General features: G+C 38.0%; 1 long non-coding RNA gene across 14 annotated transcripts in view; it reads right to left on the bottom strand.

The window, feature by feature from the left end:
* LOC149460898 (uncharacterized) overlaps positions 1 to 26,700 on the bottom strand; it is an 84,555-nt gene that overhangs the window by 54,446 nt on the left and 3,409 nt on the right. For 11 of the 14 annotated variants that reach the window (XR_016313010.1, XR_016313005.1, XR_016313011.1 and 8 more), the window contains exons 2-3: positions 20,866 to 20,980; positions 14,023 to 14,087 (exon numbers count right to left, since the gene is read on the bottom strand). This is a non-coding gene — a long non-coding RNA (uncharacterized LOC149460898). The remainder of the gene's footprint in view (positions 1 to 14,022; positions 14,088 to 20,865; positions 20,981 to 26,700) is intronic. The other 3 variants (XR_016313006.1, XR_016313015.1, XR_016313014.1) reach the window with 2 other exon arrangements.

Genomic DNA, 26,700 nt, shown 5'->3' with positions numbered 1-26,700 from the left:
AACATGTAAACATTCACAGTGCAGGGAGGAAAAAGTATGTGAACCTTTGGACTTAATAACTGGTTCCCTGACAGATTGACCCTCATTTGGCAGCAATAACCTCAACCAAATGTTTCCTGTAGTTGCAGATCAGACCTGCACAACGATCTGGAGTAATTTTGGACCACTCCTCTTCACAAAACTGTTTCAGTGTAGCAATATTCTTGGGATGTCTGGTGTGAATCGCTCTCTTAAGGTCATGCCACAGCATTTCAATCGGGTTGAGGTCAGGACTCTGACTGGGCCACTCCAGAAAGCGTATTCTGTGCTGTTGCAGCCATTGTTTTGTTGAATTACTTGTATGCTTTGGGTCACTGTCCTGTTGCATCACCCATCCTCTGCGGAGCTTCAGTTGGCAGACCGATGGTCATACGTTTTCCTGCAAAATGTCTTGATAAACTCTGGAATTCATTTTCCCATCAACGACAACAATCCGTCCAGGCCCTGAGGCAGCAAAGCAGCCCCAAACCATGATGCTCCCTCCGCCATGTTTTACAGTGGGGATGAGGTTTTGATGTTGGTGTGCTGTGCCTTTTTTTCTCCACACATAGTGTTGTGTGTTCTTCCCAAACAACTCAATCTTGGTTTCATCTGTCCACAGTATATTTTGCCAGTAGTGCTGTGGAACATCCAGGTGCTCTTTTGCAAACTTCAAACGAGCTGCAATATTCTTTTTGGACAGCAATGGCTTCCTCCGTGGTGTCCTCCCATGTACTCCATTCTTGTTTAATGTTTTCCTTATTATAGATGTGTCAACAAAAATGTTAGCATGTGCCAGAGATTTCTGTAGGTCTTTAGCTGACACTCTGGGATTCTTCTTTACCTCATGCAGCATTCTGCGCTGTGCTCTTGCAGTCATTTTTACAGGACGACCATGCCTAGGAAGAGTAGCAACAGTGCTAAACTTTCTCCATTTGTAGACAGTCTGTCTTACCATGGACACATGAACATCCAGGCTTTTGGAGATACTTTTGTAACCCTTTCCAGCTTCATGCAAGTCAACAATTCTTGATCGTAGGTCTTCTGAGAGCTCTTTTCTGCGAGGCATGGTTCACATCAGACAGTGCTTCTTGAAACCAGTAAACCCAAAACAGGTGTGTGTTTTTTAAGGGCAGGACAGCTGTCAGCAACACATCCAATATAATCACACTGATTGGAGTCAAGGTTGGCTCACTCCTGGCTCCAATTAGCTCTGGGAGAAGTCATTAAGCTAGGGCCTCACATACTTTTTCCTCCCTGGACTGTGAATGTTTACATGTTATGTGCAATTAAACCATGGCAACATCTAATGTTTGTGTAGAATTATGTTCAGCAGACTGTGTTCTTCTATTGTTGTGACTTAGATGACGTTCAGAGCACATTTTATGCCCAATTCATGCAAAACTCCACGTAATCCCAAGGGGTTCACATAATTTTTCTTGCAACTGTATGTATGTTTTCACATTGGGGCATTGCTCTTCTGTTGTGGTGTAAAAACTCCTGCTTGCAACATCTTTGGAGCATGTTTGTTCAGCTAAAAATAAAATGCCTCTTCCATTAAAATCAATGGAAAACGGCTCAAAAACACCTCCGAGAAGCGTTTTTTAAGTCACATGTCCTTTAAAAAATGCTAAGAAAGAGCGACGGATCAGTGCGAAAGTAGCCTTAAGGTTTGTTTTGCCCTTGGTCATGAAGGGGTTAATTCCTATCTGTGTATTCAAACATAAATCAAGATAATTTTTCTTCCAGTTTTATGTACATTTATTTATTTTGGATTGGAAAACTGAGATCTGCAGCCATTGAAAAAAAAAACCCCATAAGAGTGGTCTCTTGGGCAATCAAGTTATTTAAACTCTAGCCCTAAATTGTTCGGATCCTATACTTATGTGTGTCACTAACCACCCATCCACAGAAAATCCATCCTTCCGTGACTAGATGTCCAGGGGACGCTGAAATCTAACAACATTCAGCGAAAGCTATTGGTCAGCTAATACTTCTCCACATAGGATGCCTGTCATTTGATACCCATCATTTCAGAAGCTCCTGAGGAAAATTAGGCAGTTATCTGCTGCTTGGATAAAACTAAGAGACGCAAAATAAAGCTATTAGCCAGCCTCCAAATTGTCAGCTCTGCCTTGCTTTGCACAAGCACAGTGGTTTGGTCTCAGACACATAGGAAGATAAACATAGCAGCCAAGTTCCATATCTACGTTTGATAAAATTGTAAAATTGAAGGAAAAAATATCTCCTTCATATATTACACACATTTTATCTTAGATCACACCATTCTTATATTGACTAGTCATTTTTTAGAATGAAAGATTCTGCAAGAAGGTCATTGCATTTTTTTAAATTAATGTCGCAAACCAGCGACATGCTTGTTAATCATGATGTTGACTGTACTACTTAGCGTATACATGCTTAATGAGGGGTTGACTTAGTAAAGAAGTTTAGAATTTTCATTTATTAAATTCTAGCTGTGTTCACTTTGTATACGCAATACTACCCCAGTAGAAATAAATAAACAGGAATTTCTTTTTCAGATATTTGGATAAGTGAAGTGAGCACAGCCTAACGTTTCTCAGTAAACATTCTCTCCTCCTTTAGTAATTCAGCTTCACTGCCTCCACTGAGGGTCCAGTGAGCATCAGTAGACAAATAAATTTGCAATTAAAAAGTTCCTTTTAATGTTCTATAATTCTATTCCAATATCTTATTTTTAGGGAGAAAATGTATTCATTAAAATATGCCAGTTGTAATGTAATCCTTTATAAATCATTTATATGTATTTATATTTCTGGTGTAATAATCTAAATCACTATTTTTTACCTGAAATCACTCCTACCCTGTAGCATATTAGTTGTACAAAAAACATATCAGCGATATATTTTTATTTAATACATGCTGTGCATGAAATGCTATATCTGATTATGATTAGCCTGTGAACAAGCACAGAGCTCCTGTAAAATATATCCAAACAATAGGTAATGTGCCCTGAAGTTGTTGGGTCCCAGAGAAATACATTGGTTATGGTAACTATAGCTACACCTTCACTTTAAAATACATACAGTATATGCTCTATTTCATTCTGCATGGGAATGTTAGTACTAGCTTTCAGCCAGGGACATTGCTAGAAACCCAGGCACCCAGGGCATGTGCCCAAGGTCTTCAACTGAGTGCCCCCCTGAGTGTCTCCCTTCAGAACATTTTCTGCATAATAAAGTTTTACAACATTGTATATCTGCTTTTCAATTAATCTATTATCATTTCTTTTTTTTTCTTCTATGCAATACTAATAAACTTGCATTATTTCATGCATGTCATCTAAATATATTTCAGTTTTTAGATCAATTAATTTTTTGCTCAGTTAAAAAGATTGTATTTGTTTTTTTGTTTAGTTAGTTTGATTAATTTGACCAAAACCAGCTATCATTTTAATCTATGTTCCCAAAGGTGACCCTGGTCTACTAGGAACCTAGATATGCCCTTGCCTCCAAAGAAGAAATCCTTTAGCTTGGCCATAAATACAAATATTACCAGTATAGACCTTGCTAAATTGGTGTTAGATTTATTAATTAAAACATCAGTGGCGTTGATTTAACAGTAAAGACACTTTGTGTAGATTATTGTCAAATAGAATTAATCTGTGTCCAATTTGAATAAAGAAAATAAAAAATGGATATTTGCTAGCACCTGATTGAATGAAGTGAACACAGCTACTTCTTATTTATTAAGCTCGCTGAATATTTGCTTTACTAATTTACCAGTCTATATTTTTTTTTAAATTTGTGTCTCCTACCTTCTGCTGTCAGCATATTTTGCTATTATTTGTATCTGGACAAATACATTTTTGCCCAGAACAACCAAGTCCATAGCACGAATGCCTTCTAAATCTGTAGTTAAAAAAATGTGAGCTGTAATCTAAAAATGTCATAAGAACTTCAACTTTCCTGCAAAATTATAAGATTCCTCTATAGGACATTTGTTGTTCCAATAATTGATTTGATCTTATAAACTAATATGTTCTTAGAGTGAAAAATAAAGTTTGTAAAGTAAAAAAATAAAAAATATAGCAATTTTAGGACCAGGTTTGTGGAAGTGACAAATAAACCTATAAGAAAGAATTAAATAAATTAAGCTGTTTTACACATTAAAAGGAGTGGGAAAGCCTGGAAGATTAGAGGGACAGAGTTAAGCATTACTTTTTAAGAAGAACTGTAAATGTAGCTGTACCTACTGATTAATTTGACATAAAATTCCCACTGAAGGTAATCTCTATGAGAGATTTTCTCCAAGCTAATACCTCTTTAAGCTCTTTGGGGTTAAAAAATGCCAGTTCCTTTGGCAGAAAAAAAAACGCTCACGTAGAGCGTTTTTGTACACATGTTTAGGAGCATTTAGGAGTGTTTAGCATTTATTCTGCCAGAAAACTCCAATCAAAAAACGCAAACCAGAAGAGGTTTTTTCCTGCCTTTTAAATGCTGAGCTTAAACTATGCCTTGTTCTAATGTTCATGGGCACATAGGATAACATTGAGCTGCTTCTACAGGCAAAACACAGAACTCCTGTAGAAGCAGCGATTTTTAAGCCAGTGTGCATAGAGCCTTATTTTTAGTGTCTCTACACTTCTCTATAAATAATACAATGTAAACTTCTGCAATTGATGATGCTAATAGTATTATTATTATTATTATTACTATTGTTATTATTGCAATTTATAAGTTGCATTTTAACTAGTAATATATTCTAACATTATTAAATATTTATTTTCTTTTACAAGCAAGTTTTTTATTATCATTATTGTTAGATCATGTTGCTTACAAAAGCATGTAGCAGACATTACAATGGGGGGGGTACATTTCAGGACATCAATGATAAACTGATTTTTTTTAAAGTGAATTAAGTTGTTTTTTTGTTGTTTATGTTGATGACAAATGGGTGCAACAGAGCTTGATGGGAAAGAAGGGAGGGGAAATTAATCTTGGGAAAGCAAACAGTTAAAGCCAGATGTGGGGGGAAAAACTTAATTTATTTCAAACTTAGGAATGCCTACAGAGTTCCTGTTTTTCATTATAATTGTGTGATAATTTGAACATCCATAACTGCAAACACCCTCTTTTATCAAACAATTTGAAAAAGAAGCTTTCAGTATTATTATATAGCAACCTATTAAAGTGTCACTTTTGTTCTTTAACTGTCGTTTTCCAGTTCAGACATGCTTTAGGGAAAAAAAAGTTGGCCATACATGCACACATCACCTTCCTTGAGCCTGCTGGCTAAACAACAGATTCCTCCATCCATGCTCAACAGAGCAGATTGGTGGATCCCCCTGCCAGCTTTTGCATTCTTGCAGCTGGCTTCGTAGTTCACCGTTCCTTTGTAGAGCTGGGTGGTGCTGGCAGGACCATCCCAGAATCAACTTTCAGCCAATTCAGCACAAATCAACTAAAATTTGATCCATGTATGACATTACATTTACAAATGATATCTGCGGTCCATAAAACTATGGGGTTGATTTACTAAAGGAATGAACCGTGTTCAAGTGTATGTTTACTTTTCAAAGTGAATGTAACCTAACTTATTAAATAAGCTGAAGCTGTGTTCACTTCACTGATCCAATCGTGAACGAAAATTTTTTTTCCATTTTCCTTGCACATGATTGAGTGTTAAAATTGAACACAGCTTGGCCTTATTTACTAAACTAAGTGAACAGCCTCTGCTCAAATAATCCCAGTATATGGGAATGCATGCTTACTGTATTCATGTGACAATTACATCTGTATGCAGTGTGTGTGCCTTAGCACTCTGACCTCTCTGTGATTGTAAGTAAGCCTTGAAGTTTATATGGGCCAATTGGTTCTTATTCGTCATTGTATCCTTTGATTCCAAATTATATTCCCATTTGCAATACGCGTGAGTATCTCCATGTTCTCATATTTTATTCATTTCCGTCTATGGACTTCCATTAGCCTTTTCTTTCTTTTTTTTTTTTTTTTGTACTGAAAAACATCCAGTAAAATTGAAATGTATTATTCTTCTTGAGAAGCACTCAGACAACAAAATTAATAGAAGCACCAGTGATTTATCTCTCAACAATGTATGTACATTAATGTAAAATTATTTCTTTCTGCAGAATTCATAGTCGTGTAGCGGCTTGTCATTCTGGATTAGTGCACTTAAATAATTTTAGTTTTATTCAGAAGAACAATATCTATAATTGTTTCTGTACTCTCCCATCAGCACAAAATGCATACAAAAATGCATTAACATTCACTGGAAGCAGAATGATAATGAGAAAGGTAAGAATCTTGGTTATATTATTAATTATTATTAGTGTTGTACACTGGTGTTTAGTTGAACACACGGGTTAAAACTAAAAAGGCAGTTATCATCAATATAGATAGCAAGGGCTGCATAAAAATTGTATAAATTGTTAAAATCAAAACCAATCCGATCCAGTTGAGCTCTTAGATGACCATAGAATCCTGTTATTGAGAGCTAAGTGACTGATATGATTTGTGTTAGTGATGATCTGGTAAGGGCAGTGGCTAACCAGCAACTGGTATTTAAAGTCTTTAAACAACAAACTTTGTTGTGTTTTTTAAGTTTCTCAGCAAGCTGGATATTTTTCAGGAGTGCCATTTCAACCTTAACCCCTTCACGCCTAACGCTAAAACAAATCTTAATGCCTAAGCACAATTTTGCAGCATTGACATGTTTTAGTAAAACCGTACATATCATCACAACTACTTTATACATCCAGGTGAATTATATCTTGTTTTTTTTTCAGGACAAATTGGGCTTTCATTGGTGGTAAATGTTAATGGATATCTCCTGATTTTTTTTTTATTATCAAAAGAAAATTGGCCTAAAATAGTAAAAAAAAATATATTTTTTTATTTAGCTGTGTGTTTCTTGTTACTTCCATAACCTACCACCAAAGAACAACACAAAATAAATTTTCCAGCTCTTGATGATCGCAGCGATACCATATATGTGTATGTTATTTGTTGTTTGTACCCATAGTACAGCCCAGAAACAATAGTGCGCATTTTGTTTTTTGTTTACCTAAAACACACTGACACTAACTGACATTAATACCAATTTTAAAAAATCCTGACCTTTGAGCCTGGCCTTTTGACCTTGGCCTTTGACCCTGACTTCGACCCAAACACTTACCTTAGCACTGAACTAGATTAAACCTTGATCTAGGTATTTTTTTCTTTAGTTTTAATTTTTTTAATATTTATTTATCTCTTTTTTTTTAACAAACATTTTTTTCCCCTCTATGCCAGGAGTCAGAGAGATCCTCTATTCATAGAGAGAAAAAAAAAAACAAGGGGGCCGGGCTGTACAGTGACTGATCACTGTGATAGCCAATCAGAGGCTATCACAGCGATCATGTGAAGATATTCATTTTACCTACAGGTAAGTTTTATTATAAGTTTACCTGTAGGTAAAAGTATTTTATTAAAGGAGTTTACTACCACTTTAAACTACCCTAAAGGTTTATATTGGAAATCTCTTTTGGACTCCACATTGTAGCAATCAAGGGCACCTAACCTCTCAATGGCTCCTGGTAAGCAGCAGCAGTATTCTCTCCAACAAGCTACGTAAGTAGATAAATTCAAATATAGAAAGAACTGTACATAACAATGCAGCTGCAAGAAGGGTGTCCTATTTTTGTTTTGATTAAAAATGGACACTACTGCTGACCTAATTGGATCTATGAAATGAACAGAGGTTCTATGATCTGGACAGCCATTAGTAATTCACTCCAAGCAGCCCATACTTCTACCTTCAACTAGGTCAGTTCCGTAAATTTCTCAGAAAACCAGTGGATGAGTAATAAAGTCACAGGAGGACCACATTAGCTTGTGTATGCAGTTATTACCCAATGTATACTTGTTATGTGCACATGACAAATTCACCAGAGATCCTTTAACCGCCTCCCACCCGCCATATAAGGAAATGACGGGAGGGCGGTGGTTCTTTCGTTCTGGAAGGACGTCATATGATGTCCTGCCACTCCAGCTGCACATGTGCGCCCCAGGAATCAGTGGTGTGCTGTGTCCCTGGGACACAGTGGATCACCGATCGCAGTAAAGAGCCAAAGACAAAGGCTCTATCATGTGATCAGCTGTGTCCAATCACAGCTAGGCACATGTAAATAGGAAATGCCGGTTATCGGCAGTCCTCTCCTCCCGCTAACAGCGCATGAGGAGATCCGGTAAGCGGCATTCCTCAGAGGGGACATGTACACTAATCATCAGGGCATTGATGATCAGTGTAGCCCCATCAGTGCCCATAATTGCCACTTGTCAGTGCCCATCAATACCACATACCAGTGCCCATCAGTGCACATCAATGTTACATATCAGTGCCCATCAGAGCTACCTTTCAGTGCCAATTATCAGTGAATTTCAGTTCTGCCAGTCAGTGCCGCCTATCAGTGCCAGTTAGTGCCGCCAATCAGTGCCAGTCAGTGCCCATCAGTGCCGCCTAACAGTTCCAATCAGTGCCGCCTATCAGTGCCATATATGAGTGCTGCCTTTCAGTGCCTATCAGTGATGCCTGTCAATGCCCACAAGTGATGCCTGTCAATGCCCATCAGTGCCTCCTCATCAGTGGCTCCTATCCATGCCCATCAGTGCAGCCTATCAGTGCCCATCACTGAAGCCTCATTAGCGTACATCAGTGAAGGAGAAAAATTACTTATTTACAAAATTTTATAACAGAAACTATGAGAAAAAAAAAATTTTCAAAATTTTCAGCCATTTTTAGTTTGTTTAGCAAAAGAAAAGAAAGCTCTATCTGTCTCAAAAAAATTATAAAATTTTTGTTTGGTTACAGTGTTGCATGACCACGCAATTGTCATTCAAAGTGCGACAGTGCTGAAAGCTGAAAATTGGCCTGGGCAGGAAGGCGGTAAAAGTGCCTGGTAGTCAAGTGGTTAAGACAAGATCAGTAGGACTTGGTCCATGTATGATCACCTTTATAATATATCATCTGAATCTCAGTCTACAGTCTGGCTTGGGTTGGTTACAGGTGTAGGCATCTTGAGTAGACTGTTTCATGTAAATAAGGACCACACTATTACACAGCTGAATAAAATATTTGCAGAAATAATATTTACTTTTTAAATTTATAACTGAATTCCAGGCAAAAGAAAAGATAGGTACAACGATTAAATACAGGTATGGGAATAGTTTTAGCTGACAAAGGATTTTTAGTTCTGTGCAGCTAAACTTGTGATTAAGTCAACCCTGCCAAACAGCACAGGCAGGTCCTCACATCCCCTGCAGCACAGTGCAGACAAGAATCCCCCCCCCCCCTCCAGCCTGTTCATTGGACAATGAAGGAGCAACTGCACATTGAAGAGGACATCCTATGGATCACTCTGCCTGTATTTCAGCATGTTTCCTGTTAGCACATGTGCAAGTTCAGCAAGTCACCAGTGAAAGATCAGCCGTTTTGGAGCCTACCATTTACATGTACATATTCAAGAATATTTATAACCAAAAACTTTTCTGGGGTTGGAGTAAGGACGTTATACAACGATTATATAGCTCTTTGTGTCCCCACTAGGTACACCCTATCTACTTGTCCTTCTGGCCACAGAGACAGGAAGTGATAGGAAATCCAAACTTCATGAGCTGTCATTAGAGCAAGAAGTAATGGGAAATCTTCCATTGGGGACACCTGTCTCAGTGACAGCTGTTTTAGAGGGAATCCATTCACTTTGCAGAGATTTGCTCTTACTTCCTGTTGTATCTGACATTGGACAGAAAGTGAAGGGAAATCTCCCAAAGGGACACAACCAGTATAGTAAAAAAAATATTAACCTGACAGACCTTTCCTACTCTATCTGAAACTGGGAAAAAAAATTGGCTACACATTTTAACCCTAGAGTAGCAACTATATAGACAGAGCGTATGTCTGTTAATAGTAGCTGTAGATATGTATTCAGTATGAATTTGCCCATTTTAAAATTAGTACTCTATTCATCTTTGGGCATCAGGAAGGATTTTTTCCCAAGTAAAACAATCTGGAGCACAATTAAAGTGGTTCTAAACTCTTATAGTGCTCCCATGTCTAAATGAAAGACCACACTAGCAGCCACTGCTTGTTTTCCATACAAAATGGTTTAGGATTTTTTTAACTAAATACCTTTCTAGAGTATCCATAGTGAAGGTCACGTCAGTTTTTTCCCTTTTCTCCTGCACAGTCAGGTTGGGGGCGAAGCCAAAAGTGGTAACGTGTCCTGTGACATTAACTCAGCTTTTTCGAGCTCTCCCCCCAGACCATGCAAAGCAGAGTGGAGCTGTCAGTCCACCCACCAATGCCTTTGGGCAGATCAGATCCTGGGGGGGAGGACTTGGAAAAGTTGAGAGGACATTACAGAACCCACTCCAGCTTAGCCCCAACCCTAACCTGGGCTATAATAACCAGTCAGGGGGTTTTCTTTGCAGCTAGCCGTGTAAAGACATGGCTTACTTACATTGAAGGAGCGGAGCATGCGTAGTGTGGTGGCAATGGTGCAAAGGCTCTGTGAGCCCGCAGGTTGTTGCCACTACACTATTGGCAACTGCAGGCTGCACCACCAACTCCTTTATAAACAAGATTTCATAGCTGAACAAAGAGAGATTTTTTGTTTGTCGTTTTGTTTTGTTTTTTTGAGTTTATGTTTTTTGGTCTTGAAAATACATAGCTATTTTTTTTTTTTGCTTCTCTTTTTTTGCTTTTTTTAAACTTGATAGGCATGTCTTTTTTATAACCTTAAAACCTGTCTATGTAACTGTTTAATAATTAGTTTTTAATTATAATTAATAATTAGGGCATTGAAAAGGTAGGAAGAAATGTATCTTGGGTGGGCAGAAATGTATCCTTTATTTTATCTAATTAGTGAGCTGCTGTATGTTTCACCTCCCAAGATTTCCTTAAAGGTCCATTTACACAGTTGCATTTTAAAGCATGCATTGCAACACATTAAAACACATTCGTCCAGATTCTCCATAATAAAAATAGTATCTTTACCTATCTCAGCACTGCATTGCAGTGCATTTTTAGAAATCCAGCATGTCTGCTTTTTCCTGCAATTTCGTGTGCTGGGAGGCCAATAAAAGCCATTGGCCGTGCATCAGAATGTATGTAATATTGCAACAAGTATTAACAAGCCTTGATCCATGGTTGTTAACTCTATCCACTCCAAATCCAAAAATGAAATGAAACTGCACACCAACACTCGTCAATAATGCATGTTGACATAGCACTTACCTAACTCTCCAAAAAACACTCCTCTACACACACAATAGATCTAAATGGGCCCTTAAGATTTTGGTTGGTTGGAAATGTCCCCCTTTTAACCACATTGGCACTCTGGGGTTTTCAAGCAAACACGCATCCTCAGAGCAGGTTGGAAAGCGTACTTTAGTCATTTACTGTCTCCATAAGCTTATTTAATAAGAGTGTAAAATGCAACGCCAGTATGCAAAGTGCAGTAATCCATGTAACCAACCACTATACATCAAATGAATGGACTACGTTTGGGCCTGGGTTCACATATATGCAGTGCAGTGTATCACTTGCAATTCGCACATGAACTGCTCTGCACTCCTGTGCAAATCACATGCGAATTGTGTGCGGTGCGATTGGAGCCATACATTGTGTATGGCTCAAATTGCACCACATCTGCACCAAAAAAGTGCAGGACCCTTTTTTTGGTCCGCACTAGAATCGGATCACATGGGTATTCACACCCATACGATGTTATTCTGCACATCGCACCGCATTTTGCGGACCGATTTCAGGGTGCTGTTAACTTAACATACATACCCGCAACGGTTCGCATGAACAGGGTGCGATTGTGATGCGGTGCAGAATTCGCACAGAAAGCCAAATAGCACCTGCATCCAGTCAGATACATGCACTGTTTATGTATTCATACAGATTACAATAACCAGCACTGCAAATGTCCCCATCAACAATAGATGTTTAGTGTGGATGAGGTAATCCAGTGATTTTTCTCATTACCCACGAGGCTAAACAAGAAAAATCTTATGGCCAGTTTTAGTCTTTAAGCTGATCATTGCTGTGCCCCTTGAATTCTAGATCCAGACTGCACATGGTTTCTTGATTTCAGCCCAAGTCAACATAAAGCCTCACCCCTGCTTTACTTGAGCCCTTCCTCTGTTAAATGCCAAAACTTAAAGTGGTTGAAACAGGGGCGGACTGACAACTCATGGGGCCCCCGGGCAATAGGGGATCATGGGGCCCCTGTGTCCTTGCCCAAACTCAAAAAAGCCTATGAAAAAGGTACCAGGGGCATCTCATGGGGCCCCCTACTGACCCCAGGACCTCGGGCAGTGCCCGAGTTTCCAAATGGTCAGTCCGCCCCTGGGTTGTAAGGGCTGAAGGTTTTTTACTTTCATGCATTCTATGCATGAAGGTAAAAAACCTTCTGTGTGCTTCCCCCCCCCCCCAACAGCTCCTCCAATACTCACCTGAAACCCCTTCCAATCCAGTGATGTGCACAAGAGTGAGCCAATGAGGAGAGAGCAGGGGCATCGCTGATTCTTAAGTATAGAATGGGGCTCAGGAGCAAGCACACACCACTGCCCCCATAGCAAGCTATTGGGGGCACTTGTCAAAGGGAGGGAGCCAGGAGTGCCATCAGAGGACCCAAAAAGAAGAGGATCAGAACTGCTTTGTACAAAGCCATTGCACACAGCAGGTAAGTATGACATGTTTGTTATTTAAAAAAAAGATTTAATATCACTTTAACCTCTTGGCGCCGCCTGATTGCAAATGTGCGGCTTCTCGGCGTCTGGGCCTAGACGCTGAGCAGCTGCACATTTGGGTTCTATTAAAAAAAAACATATGTGCTGAGAGCACGCGTCCTGCGCGCTCTCAGTACACATGTCCAGTACTCAAGGAAAGGTCCCAATCTCCTCTTTCGATCGGGACCTTTCCCGATCATGTGACCGCTGTGATGGTGTGTCCCGGCGGTCACATGACCCTAAACCCAGCCCTGCCTCCCGGCTTCTGAACCCTTAAAGGACCGGGAGCCGCCGGCGCCAAGGGGTTAAGTAGAGCCTTTGACGTTTGTTTGTACCCCTTCCTTATTAACGGGATTAAATTAAAGTGATTGAAGAGTTAAATCTCAAACTTCTGTGTGATCATGGATCCCCTTGGATTTTACAGATAGTGAGATTGATTTACTAAAACTGGAGAGTGCAAAATCGGGTGCAACTGTACATGGTAACCAATCACCTTCTAACTTCAGCTTTCAATGAAGCTTTCACAGAAAAAAATGGAAGCTGATTGGTTTCTATATGAGCTGCACCAGATTTTGCATTCTCTAGTTTTAGTAAGTCATTCCCAATGTGTGCCTAGAAACCTGGGAGCTTCCCAGGGCCACAGTGATCAATTTGGAGATAAACGCTAACCATACACTATACAATCTGATTGTACAAATGTCTTTGGATCTACCAACCACTATACAGTGCAAGGGCCTCTGACTGGATACAATTGTTTAGGTCACTCTGTGACATGTATGACCACCTTAACATATAAACCTGTACAGGGGAAGACTGACCATTTGGAAACTTGAGCACTGTCTGAGGGCCCGTGGTCAGTAGGGGGCCCCATGAGATGCCCCTGGTACCTTTTTCATAGGCTTTTTTGAGTTTGGGCAAGGACACAGGGGCCCCATGATCCCCTATTGCCCGGGGGCCCCATGCGTTGTTAGTCCACCCCTGAACCTGTAGATACCACAAGGTTTCTATCCCACTCACTACCCTACCTGAGAAACTTTTTAAGGTAGGTCAAGTTTACTTTAACAACTACACAGTTTTTGTCCAGTTATAGCTAGTTATTAATGTTTAACATGTCATAGAAACATGTAGACACAGTAATATGGCACAGTATCATTTTCAACCATTTGGGTTCCATTTTGGTGTAATTTGGTTGAAAATAAAATGAACTTTAAAAGATTCCACGTACTTTGTACATACTGTGCAGTCAGAGCATTTCAGTGGACTGTGATGTCATTCAAGATTTTCAGATCCCTGTATTCAAAGAAATTAAAAAATCAAAACATGAAATTATATTTACTGTATTTCTATTTCTAGGAATAGTCCTATAACATTCAACTTAATTCATCTATTCTAAATCAGTTAATAGTGTCTTTCCATGTTTGCAGCCAAATCAGGATAACAACTATGTTTTGTTACATTTACATAGCATAACTTTGAAAAAAAAATTGCTGCTTACTTTTTTACTGTTTTTAGTGCTTAAACTAGCTACCGAGCTTTCCCCTGTGTAATGTTAAGGGGAGGGCTGTGGATTTAAAGTTTATCATAATTAAAGTGATATTAAAGGTTCAGATTTATCAAAAAAATGAAATAAATAACAAACATGTCATACTTACCTGCTCTTTGCAATGGTTTTGAACAGAGCAGCCCTGATCCTCCTCTTCTCAGATTCCTCGCTGGCTCTCCTGGCTTCTCCCCCTCCGCTGAGGGCCCCCAGAGCAAGCTCATGCTTGCTTGCTCTCAAGCCGCTTCTGTGTGCCTATAAGACACACAGACGCAGCTTGGCTTAGCCCCCCAATCCCTCCTTACTATCATTGACAACAGCAGGAACCAATGGCTGCCGCTGCTGTGTCTCAGCCAATGAGGAGAGAGAGACCTGGGAGAGCTTCTGCTCTTGTGCACATTGCTGGATCAAGATCAGGCTAAGGTAAGTATTGGGGGGCTGAGGGGGGTGGGTTCTTGCATACTGATGGTTGTTTATCATCATGGAGGAAAAAAACATTCAGCCTTTACAACCACTTTAACCTTGTCTGTACTCTGCTAGCAGATCTCTTTATCAGTTGTAAACTTAATGTGCATGCTGTATTTCCTTATAAACGGTTAAAGACCTTAAGGTTTGGATCCTGTATTGTAGGTTAATGAGGGGAAACTGACTCTGCCCTCACTTTGTCTTTGACATTATTTAGAATAGCTTCTAATCTTGTGAATTATCCTGCTTGAAAGAAACAGCTAAAAAGGTAAAAATACAGCTGAAAATAAGATGATTCAGCAGGAACCAGCCAACATTTTGTCCGCGTGTACAGCTGTCTGTTCTACAGAAGCCAGTCCAACGACCAGTTTCTGTCAAACAAGCATACTGGAAAACTAGCATTCAATCAGCATTCATAGCCAATGGCTATAAGCGCTGATCAGTGTATTCTGGTGGGGCGGGGGAATCCCCCTGTCAGAATGCAATGGAGTTGATTTACTAAACCTGCATGGTGCAAAATCTGGTGCAGCTCTGCACAGAAACCAATCAGGTTCCAGGTTTTTTCATCAAAGCTTAGTTAGAAGCTGATTGGCTGTCATGCACAGCTGCACCAGAGTTTGCACTCTCCAGTTTTAGTAAATCAGCCCCAATGTCTCATCAATAAAGATCATTACATCAACATTGCTTGTGTTGATGCAGTGATCTTTCAGGTTTTTTTTTTCATTCAACCTCCTGGTTGAATTAAAAAAAAACTGAAAGTATTTACCCATCTAAAAGGCGATAGTAAACCGCAAGAAAAAAAATCCCATGCAAAATAATAGCATAATGTGCTAGTATGCATTGCGTACTAGCATATTATGAAAGACTTACTTTACAATGAAGCACTCCAGCAGCGCACTGTCACCTCTGTAGGTGCCTCCATCTTTATCAGGACTTCCTTCCAAGTTCACAGGCTTTGGCATGCCATCCATTGAGAGCGCAGTACGCATGCACCGCTGATGTCACTGGCTGCTACTACAGTAAATATATCCTGAACGGTGCAAGTTTAGGAGATATTTACTATGCCTACAGGTAAGCCTTATTTGAGCCTTACCTGTAGGTATAAGGAAGCAGGTAGGCTTTACTACCACTTTAAGAAATATATTTTTAAAATGTATTTTTAGATATACTGCATTAATGGAAACATGTCACAAACAAATCAAGTAATGGGGGTTTCTCAAGTTTGATTGCAAGGGTGAATCTGCGATTTAAGATCAATGAGCTGTATGAGTGGTATTATTATTATTATATATTGTATTTATATACTGTATATAGAGGATTTTTGCCACTTTAAAGCTACCCCATAGCAGATATACTGCTACAAAGTGGCTACAGAGCGGCTCCGCTGTGTCAAATCATGTAAATATACATGATTTTGCATGTCCGGGTACCACTCTTGGCTGCTGGATATGTCAATCACCAAATCCCGGCTAAAAATTCCTGGTCAGAACTTGTTGATTGTTGGTAGGGCTGAAAAGGAAGAGATCTGTGTGTAAACAACACAGATCTCTCTCCTGTCACCATGGACATGCTGCTTTGTATCTCTCAGGGAGATACAAAGCAGCGTGTCTCCCAAGTAAAACACAACACAGCACACATAGTAAAACACACACAGCACACTGTTAACCCTTTGATCACCCCAGATGTTAACCCCTTCCTGCCCAGTGTCATTAGTACAGTGTCAGTCCTTTTTTTTAGCATTGATCACTGTATTAGTGTCATTGGGGATGTCAGTGGCAGTTAGTCAGTTCCCACCCAGTGTCAGAATGCCTGCCGCAGTCCCGCTATAAGTCCCTGATTACTGAATTACTAGTATACAAAAAATTTTAAATTCCAGTATATATACCGCCATTTGTAGATGCTATGACTTTCACATAAACCAATTAATATACACTTATTGTGATTTGTTTTTAGCAAAGACATGGCAGACTACATTTTGGCCTAAACTTATGAAGAAATTTTATTTTTTTAATTGTTTTATTGGATATGTTTTATAGCAAAAAGTCAAACATATTATTTTTTCAAAATTTCAGTCTTTATTTTGTTTATAGCGCAAAAAAATAAAAAAACACAGAATTGATCAAATACCACCAAAAGAAAGCTCTATTTGTGGGGGAAAAAAGGGCGTAAATTTAATTTGGGTGTAGCATTGCATGACCGCGCAATTATCAAAGTAAAGTAAAAAATGGCCTGGTCAGGAATGGGGTAAATCTTCTGGAGGGCAAGTGCTTATTTATTTATTCATGTTTTCTATTGATTGAACTACATGGACTTGTGTCGTTTTTCCAAACCTATGTAATTATCATCATCCAGATGTTGTGGAACTACAAAACTCAGCATTCCCAACAGCACTGTATACAGATCATGGTAACTGTATCCCTGGATATTATAAACATGCTCTGGAGGGGATAGAACACCACATAATTTCAGCTTCAGTACAGCAGGTGTAAATGAAGCATTTCATGTAACTGAAGAATAAGGCGATCCCAGGACCTGGCAATATGCTTGCCTTCTCTCCTCTGTCTGATGGGGACACCTGAGCAGTGTGCCCTTGTGGCTGCATGCACCTGCCTGTCTGCGAATCACATTGGCGTGAAGGAGCTGGGTCCTCATTGCCATGTGGCAGGCAGGGGACTCCTCCCAGCGATCAGGGTGATGAGCTGCCCGTTAGATGACAGCCTGTGCACACACAAGGGCTAGGATGACGTCACCTCCCTCTGCAAACCCTCAACTTTGCCTGGAATGTGAGTGTTTATTTAAAAAAAAAGGGGTCACTTCAGAGTGAGGAGAGGCAGAAACTGACATCAGATCGCAAAGCTTTGCAACCAGACCACAAGCCAAGGATTAACCCCATCAGTACATGGGCAAACACCTCTAGGTGGACTTATAGATAGACCTTTGTTATCACAGCCTAATAAGTACACATTCCTCATTGATCAGTTCTGTGCTGCCTGAAATGAAAGAGTTAAACAGTAACGTGTTTATTTACATTACATGATGTGGAAGGAAATAGAAAGTAACAAAAAAAAGTTTACAAAGGAAACAAAAGTTGTATCAGCTGCCTATCAGTTACACTACACTGGACAAGTATTCATTTGTATTGGTTGCTATAGGCACAGGTTTCCCTTTCAGTTGATTTACCAAAAGCAAATAAACTGTTCTCTTCCTCTCTTGTATTAAAAGAGGTATAGACTCCAGAGAGAGAGATATCATAGTACCCCTGTACAAATCATTAGTAAGACCAATCTGGAATATGCAGTTCAGTTTTGGGCACCAATTCACAAAAAGAACATTGGGGAACTGGAGAAAGTACAGAGAAGGGCAACTAAACTGATAAGAGGCATGGAGGAGATCAGCTATGAGGAAAGATTAGAGGAACTGAATTTATTCTCTCTTGAGAAGAGGAGATTAAGGGGGGATATGATCAACATGTATAAATACATCAATGTTCATATAGTGAACTCGGTGTAGAGCTATTCACCCTGAGGTCATCACAGAGGACAAGGGGGCACTCTTTACGTCTGGAGGAAAAGAAATTTAATCTCCAAACATGGAAAGGTTTCTTCACAGTAAGAGCTGTGAAAATATCGAATAGACTCCCTCAAGAGTTGGTTCTGGCCAACTGAGTGGATTGCTTTAAAAAAAGTCCTGGATTCTTTCTTGGATACACAGAATATAACTGGATATAACATTTATAAGGAAAGTTGATCCAGGGAATATCCGATTGCCTCTCGGGGGATCAGGAAGGATTTTTTTTCCCCTGCAGAAGCAAATTGGATCATGCTTTGCTGGGGTTTTTTGCCTTCCTCTGCATCAACTGTGGGTGTAGAATTATAACTTTTTTATTTTTTTATTTTTTATGATTGAACTGGATGGACTTTTGTCTTTTTTCAGTTAGACTATGTAACTATATGTTCTCATTTCATGGAATTTTCCCTTAGCTTAATGAATGTGGGGAATCTGTGCTGACTTCCATAATCCAATCATCTGCAAGCAAAATAGAGCTTCGCCAGATTTTCTAAGCTCTGAGGAAAATGAGTGCAACTGCACTTGCAAAGTGCAAAGTCTATTTCCCTTCAGTAAATCAACCCCTCTGTTTTATTTATTTCTCTTGCATGCAGTTATTAGATATTTTGCAAAGTGGATATTCACCACATTCACTAAGCTAAATGACAATTCCCCTGCAAAGTGAACAGCCTATTTGCACTTAGTAAATCAACCCCTTTCTCAATCACTTAAATCTTTGCTCTGGATACATATCCTTCAGTCATTGTGCCCTTTCTAATATGTAACACCAAAATTTCATATTCCTGATATGTGCCTGCTGTAAAATGTATTTGTATGAAAAAGTATCCCGTTCTTTTTGTATTGCTTTGTGTTAAATCCCTGGTGTCCCTTCCAGCCCCTCTGCTTTCCTATTTAAAAAAAAAAAACTGACCACACCATGCATGAGAGCACAATGTGGTCAGTTCTCTAACTGTGCTGGGATCTCAGTGTGCCCTCCTCCAATGATCAGACTTCTGTTCTCACGCCCCCCCCTCCCCCCAAAGTCATTTACTAGGAAGATCAGTGTACTGCTGTGTCTCTTCTCCTAGCCCCAGCTCCTATGCAGCTGAGAACATACGATGTGTACTTTATTATAAGTAAGTCAGTTCACGCTCTCTAGCTGTGCTGGGATCTCAGTGTGCCCTCCTCCAATGATCAGACTTCTTTTCACATGCCCCCCCCCCCCCATGTCATTTACTTGGAAGATCAGTGTGCTGCTGTGTCTCTTCCACCAGCCCCTGCTCTTATGCAGCTGAGAACATAATGTGTGTAATTTATTATTTATTATAACAGATACTTATATAGCGTAGTCAATTTATGCAGCACTTTACATATATATATCATACATTCACATCACTTATTAAAAAGGGAAAAAGGTGTATATCATTTTTTTATATCTATTCACAAATGTTTTGCCTTTAATTTATATTTTGGACTGAATGGGTTGTTTTACAAGGTGAGGGTTTACAATCACTTTAAGTGCATTTGTAAAACAAAAAGTAGCTTTGCTATGATGTGCAGGCTGTTACCCACAACAGCCAATCAGATTGTATTCATCATTTCAGAGGAGTGGGAATAATGGAAGCTGAGTGTTGTTGGGTTGCTATGGGTTACTGCGTGTTCTCCTATCCATTTCCTTTCCAGGCTGCCATGCCTTTCCCTATAGCTGTGATGGATTTCCTGCCTGCAAGGACCTATATACATTATATGAGCTAATAGATATGTAGCGCCTATTTCTGAGGCCGGCCAGAATAATTAGCACATATGTTCTAAGTGGATGATAGTTTTGTGAGCAATAAAGCAATTACCCATCGCCTGGGCTGACAGTCCCTCTAAGTAAACTCCAACCAGCAGTTAATTGGAAAAGTCATTTTATCTCCATTGTCTCCAATTAGTCTTGCTAAACTACTACACCCAACTAGCTGCTTTGAGGCTAATTTGGCCATTTCCATAAACAACAGGTTATCAGAGGGAACAGGAGCGATGTGCTCTGCTGATCGCAGCATCACTTGACCACTTGTGGTATGTCGGCTAAAAAAGAATCCACATTATTGGCCAAGCCGACTTCAAAATGCCGTATTTTCAGGTTTGTGTTAAGTCTAAAAAAAATACTATCATTTTAATTCCCAACTAAAAAAAAATGTGTCTAAGAATTTAACAGCCTGTAACAAAGTATTACAAAAGTAACTCTATGTATTTACCAACCTCCAAAAATAATATCCTGTGAGAGTGAGATCATTCGCAGCATTGTAAAAATTATGCAGAAATCAAAATCATCATCTTTTAATTGGTGAAATAAAATACAAATTCGGTGAAGTTCGGACCTAAACTAGCCTTGCACATCTTAGTTTGATGGCAGAGTTAGGAAAGACAATTTCCATCTCTTAGCAAGGTTTCCTAGGCACAACTAACCCATAGGATTAAAATATATATAGTGAATTAAAGATTTGAGGAAAAAAGCTGAAGGAGGATTGTCACCTTAGTAACAAAGTATTCACTTCAAGGAATTTACTGCCTTCCAGGACAGACCTGATAGCGGCTGTAGCCCGAGCTCTGGGGGCAGCTTGTCAGCTTTTAACATCAACTTGTGAACCTAAAGAGAGAAAGAGAGAGAGAAAAACACCATCAGCATTTCTTCTGTGCCTGGTCAGTCAGGGTGAGTGAGAGTCCTGACATCACCACAGTATAGGGCTGCGCTATGTGTGCCCAGATACAGGGAAAATGCATACAAATTGAAGGCATCACGTGATTTTCCTTAATAATAGATGTAGTGTCCTACAAATGCTGAATCAAAAATAGGGCTGGACCTATTGTTTTTCAAAGTGTCTCAAGCTATCAAAACTATATAGTACACATAAATGATATACAGCGGTTTTCTCCGTTACACAATGTATTGGATGTTTTTTTATTTGCTCTATGTTGTTATCCGAAACTTGAAAAACTTAGATTATACATAAAATGATGTACATAAGATGTACATATATGGCTTTTTTTATTTCCTCTATGTTGTTATTTCTATAAAACTTGAAAAACATAGATTATGCATAAAATTATATATAGTATAACTTAGTGTACAGTTCTACAGTGGCTTTTTTTTATTTCATTTATGCTGTTAGCTAACTTATAAACATAAAGTATACATAAAATACTATACAATATAACAGCGTACAGCTCTACAATGGCTTTTTTTTATTGCATTTATGCAGTTATCTAGCCTAATAAGCATAAATTATACATAAAAGGATATATAACATAACAGAGTGTACAGTTCTCTCCTTTATAGAATGACTTTTTGTTTCCTCTATTCTGTTATCTGTATAAAACTTAATAAACATTTATTATACATAAAGTAACTATTCTACAGGTCTCTCCCTAATGCGCTGGCTTTTTTATTTCCTCTATGCTGTTGTCTGTATCACTTAGATAATACAGTATAGTGTAAAGATCTCTCCTTTATGCAAAAACGTTTTTATTTCCTCTATGTTATTGTCTGTATAACATAGATTATACATAAAATAGCACACAGTATAGTGTAAAGTTCTCTCCTTTATGCAACAAAAACTTTAATATTTCCTCTATGTTATTGTCTGTATAACTTAGATTATACATACAATTACATACAGTATAGTGTACAGTTCTCTCTTTTATGAAAAAACTTTTTTATTTCCTCTATGTTGTCTGTGTAACTTAGATTATATATAAAATAACATTCAGTATAGTGTACAGTTCTCTCCTTTATGAAAAAACTTTTTTATTTCCTCTATGTTGTCTGTATAACTTGGATTATATATAAAATAACATACAGTATAGTGTACAGCTCTCTCCTTTATGAAAAAATTTTTTTATTTCCTCTATGTTGTCTGTGTAAGTTGGATTATATATAAAATAACATACAGTATAGTGTACAGCTCTCTCCTTTATGCAAAAAAAAACTTTTTTATTTCCTCTATGTTGTGTGTATAACTTAGATTATACATAAAATAACATACAGTATAGTGTACAGTTCTCTCCTTTATGCAAAAAACTTTTTTATTTCCTCTGTGCTGTTATCTGTATAAAGTTTAATAAACATAGATTATGCACAAAATGATATAGAATAAACTATATTGTACAGTACTCTCCTTTATACAATCCCTTCTTTATATGATGTTATCTGTATAAAACTTAATAAACTTAAATTATACATAAAATTATATTATATTATACATAAAATATATCATATTATATATATAGTTCCCTCCCTTGATTGCTTTTTTTTATTTCCTCCATGCTGTTATCTAGTTAAAACATAATAAACATAAATTATACATAAAATGATATACAATTTAAAAAAAAAAGTTGTAGAAACTTCAAGGGGAGATTATAATTGTACGTTGGAAATAGATAGATAGATAGATAGATAGATAGATAGATAGATAGATAGATAGATAGATAGATTTTTTTTAAGTCTAATGAACTTCAATAAGGAATGTTTAAATTGCTTTGAGCCCCAGTGTAGATGCATTTGCGCCCTATAAAGAATGGGGCATTTTAGTTTAGAGGCAGACTTTTTTTCCTATTAAGAGCGATTAGATGGTGTCTATTCAGAGTTGCTGATCCAGAGAGAAAATGGGAGTAGATAAAAGGAGACTTCAAGTGACCTTCTCGTCTCTTTCACACCAACCTGAGCCTAGAATAGCCTGAGCTCTTACAATAGAGCTCTCCATTTCAGACTCCCAGGACCCGGCTGAAGGGTTAATGCAGGCTGCAACTTTCACACACAGAACAAGCACACTCCCCGGGCTGGAGCCGGGTCACACAAGTCTTTTTTTGTGCAGACCTGTTGGGACACTTCAAGCTGTTTAGGAGCTCACTAGTTCTGCTAAATTAGACACACTTTTCTCCCCCAGAGAGAGAAAACTAGCAGGCAACAATGCAGAGGTATATTTATTGTATGGAACCAGAGAGAGGAAAATCACTCTAGATGCATTCAAGCGAGTTCTTGCTTCGGTTAATTGAGATATAGCATTTAAATTAGGAAGCCTTGGTCATAAGAAACCAAGAAGAAAATAGGGGAGAACGCCTAGAAAACTGGGGAATTTTTTTATTGAAATTATAATTGAATTTTATACAACTATTGAAACTCATGCTGACTTTCTAAATATTAAAAAAAAATAGTTTGCTTGCTACAATCTACATAAGAACAGACATACCCTGAGAAAAAAAAAGAATAGCATTTTTTTTTGCAAACCATGTAATCATGATGTCATATTTAACTAATTCAATTTTAAAGCAATATATCGTGTATAAATGACCCACCCTTAGCCTGTAGTCTCCCTTCCTGTGCATAAGTCAATGTGACCCTCTTTCCACAAGCACAGGTTGCTCAGTAGCATATTCCACTTGTTTTATCAAGGTTTATTCCCTTTTAATCAAGTTTATTACCTTTTTAATAACTTTTTAGTGTTTCCATGTGCCATATTTAATATATTTAATGATGGATTATACAGAATGAGCCAATTTATAGTGTTTGTCTAAAGGCACAATTAATGCCTGCAAGGGTGTGAATGCAGCATTTAAAAAGTAGGATTTGCACAGATGATTCCATAGTAATGCATCTCATTGGCATTTACCATATTATATATTTAGAAAAGCAAACTATATACTTCGTTCTCAGTTTGCATGTACACACTGGATATAAATCTATACAACTTGTGGTATGCATATGCAGTGTTTGTATCAAAACAATACCAGTGAGTGTTTTTAGAAAAGTTTTACAGCTATAAATTCCAAGTGTCTCTATTTTTAACACAATAGTTGTGATCTTATATTACAAAGTAACCCTGTCGACCCCAGGTTGATGTCATAACCAAAACAAAAAAACTGCTACTGAATATTTGCAACTTGTAACTTGCAACTGATAAACTTGCAATAAACAACATAAAACTTGTAATTGATATAAACAATAATTACTTGTAACTGATATAAACAATAAAAACTTGTAACTGATATAAACATTATAAACGTGTAATTGATATAAACAGCATAAACGTGTAACTGATATAAACAATATAGTTTTCCATTGTAACTGTAGCACCTTCATAACTTATTGATGCAGGGTATATTTCACTAAGAAAGGACAGGTTGTTTTTTTTTTAAAGTCTGTTTACTGCTTGCAATTTGTTCTACGCTGACAGTAATATGAAGGTGGATGAATTCATTTCTAAGTGACATCACAACGCAAACTTTTACACTCAGCTGTAAAAGTCACAGTGGTCTCCTGGAAGCATGTACACTAATATTCCCAGTGTATTTCAAAATCAATGCATGCCAGTTAAAGGGGACACACTGAAGCCAGGGGTCATAGCAAGACTGGATTAATGTTCAACTTTTATGCCTATATTTAGGTTTGTCATCCTCGGGTAAACAGTGTGTATGGAGTACATTACACAATCAGTGAGCAGCCCCTGTGCAGGTTCACTGTAATAGAAGAGCACATGTATGGAATGACACAGCAAAAACATCATAACATCACCATACAAACAATAGTAAAAAAAAAAAAAAAAGAAGAGTAACAATGAAAATAGTCAGCATGTGTCCCCCTTTCACTCCTCCATGTATATCTGCCTCCATCATTTATCTGTTGACACTATCAAATTGATAATGTGTCCTTCATTGATCTCTACATTTGGTGGCCAAACAGTAGAATGCAGGTGAGTGTTGGGGTCATTGGTAAATGTCCTCATTTGTTTCAAGTCAGTTATGTCCCTTGCACTAATTACTGAAACATGGAAAACATAGATATTCAGCTCATCTAGCTAGGACTGTGCTATCTGGTCAGGCCCTAGGGCCCCAACACATGGTGGGGAAGAATCAATTCTCAAGGTAAAATATATGTGTGTTTGTCTTATATTATTGCCTATTGGCTATATTTGTTGTATTGTATAAATATATAGAAATAGTACGTATGTGTATAGAAAGTGAGAAGGGGGGTTGGGGCTGAGTTACTAAAGAGTTTTTCCCCCTCTAGCATAAGCTGTTCCTGTCTACTATCCAATCAGGTTCAGGGGATTCTGTAGAAAATAGAAATTGTACTGTTTAACGAAACACTTAGAAACCTTGAGTAAATTGCTACTTTTTAAAAGTACATATTAATACCCAAGTGTAATATGTGCAATTCAATTTAAACACAAAATAATCAAACATTTCTATACTCATCTATTAATAGTCTATAGTGTGTGTGTGTTAGGGCACTAGCATTCTACAAGCAATTCAGACCCCCAGAAGAGCATATATATATATATATATATATATATATATATATATATATATATATATATATATATACACATATTGGACTTGCAACAATTTATATAACTGCATATACAGAAAGACACAGCCCATGTACATAATGTAACTGCATATACAGAGAGACACAGCCCATAGGTTTTTTTTTCCCCCATTTTCCCAAGATGTGTGTGTATGGGCCCATACACTCTACAAGGTAAAAGTAAAAAAGAGAAAAAAAAGTACAATAAATAATATATACACACACACAACCCACAATGTGTTCTACAAAGATGTATGTGTGTGTGTGCTCTTGCACTCTACAAACAGGCAAAGTAAAAGTACAAATCAAATTAACCCCCCCCCCCCCCTTGAGGAAAACAGTTATATAAAAATATATATCAAGTATATTTGCAACTACCAGAAGATTTTTTTTTTCTCCCAAGATGTGTGTGTGTATGGGCACGTGCACTCTACAAAGTAAGTGCAAGGAAAAAATGTATGTATGTATATACATATTTAAAATCAGATGTACATTCACATGTGCATATTGTACACAGGCACATTTTTTTCTACAAATAACTGTGTTGGGGGGGGGGGGGGCACTTGCCCTCTATAAACAAGAAAAGTAAAAATCAAGTGCACTCCCTTTCTTCAGAAAGGTGAATATATATATATATATATATATATATATATATATATATATATATATAGTAAGTCATGAGTCAGGTGTACAGTCACATTCACATATGCATATTGCACACAGGCACATTTTTTTTTCTACAAAGATAAAAAATTTGAGGGTGGGGGGGAGGGGACTTGCCCTCTACAAACAAGTAAAGTAAAAATCAAGTGCACTACCATACTTCAGAAAAGTGTGTGTATATATATATATATATATATATATATATATATAAAAGAAAAAAATGTATATATATGTATTAAATCAGGTGTACATTGACATATGCATATTGCACACAGGCACAATTTTTTTTCTACAAAGATCTGTCTGTATGTGGGGGGACTTTCCCTCGACAAACGAGTAAA

This window comes from Staurois parvus, unplaced genomic scaffold, assembly GCF_062004578.1.
Source record: "Staurois parvus isolate SC_StPar_1 unplaced genomic scaffold, SC_StPar_1.0 ptg000218l, whole genome shotgun sequence".
NCBI classification, from domain to species: Eukaryota; Metazoa; Chordata; class Amphibia; order Anura; family Ranidae; genus Staurois; species Staurois parvus.
This window is presented reverse-complemented; position numbering and strand designations above follow the sequence as displayed.